The 818-nt window shown below is 60.1% G+C and overlaps 1 pseudogene; it reads left to right on the plus strand.

Annotated features, from left to right (window-relative positions):
* The first annotated feature begins 452 nt into the window (after window positions 1-452).
* On the plus strand, window positions 453-591 carry LOC119327063 (annotated as a pseudogene).
* The last annotated feature ends 227 nt before the right edge of the window (window positions 592-818 follow it).

The raw sequence follows: 818 nt of genomic DNA on the forward strand, positions 1-818 counted from the left end.
CATTCGCGCACGCTGCCACCGAGAAGCTCATGAAGGGCAATCAGGCCCTATGGCGGGCGACGGTGCTCTCGGCCATCCGAGGCGCACAGATGGCCAAGTACCTCGACGTCGAGCAGCCACCACCGCCCATGTAGATTGATGTCACTTCATCTGATGGCAAGACGACGGCGAAGGCGCCAAACCCTGAATTCCAAACCTGGTATACTCAAGATCAGCAAGTTTTCTCCTATCTCCTGACGACACTGCCTCGTGAGATCGCCATCCAGGTTGCATCATGTCACACCGCGGCTGAACTCTGGAACACGGTGGAGGGGATGCTTGCATCTCACACCCGTTCTCAGACCACCAACGTCAGGATTGCCCTCGCCAACCTGCAGAAGGGCAACTCCTCCATCACTGACTATGTCGGGAAGATCAAGTCCCTCTGCGACGAGCTGATCGCTGCAGGGAAGAAGGTGGACGACGACGACATCGTCTCCCACATCCTCGCCGGGCTAGATGAAGATTTCGACCCGGTGGTGTCCGCCTTGTGTTCCCGGGTGGAGCCGGTGACCGTGGCCGAGCTGTTTTCCCAGCTGCTTAGCTTCGAGACGAGGCTCAATCTTTGGGGTGGAGGGTCTCAATCCTCTGCCAACGCCGCTACTCGAGGCCGCAGAAACGGTGGCGGTGGTGATCGCGGTCTCCGCCAAGGCGGCAATGATGGTGACCGCGGCGGGCGCGGCGGTGGACACAACGGTGGTGGCGGGGGCAACTACCACAACCATGCCTCTGCCGCCCCTAGAGTCCAGTGCCAAATATGCGGCAAGATGGGCCATCCA

Source organism: Triticum dicoccoides, chromosome 6B, assembly GCF_002162155.2.
Source record: "Triticum dicoccoides isolate Atlit2015 ecotype Zavitan chromosome 6B, WEW_v2.0, whole genome shotgun sequence".
In the NCBI taxonomy this organism is placed as follows: Eukaryota; Viridiplantae; Streptophyta; class Magnoliopsida; order Poales; family Poaceae; genus Triticum; species Triticum dicoccoides.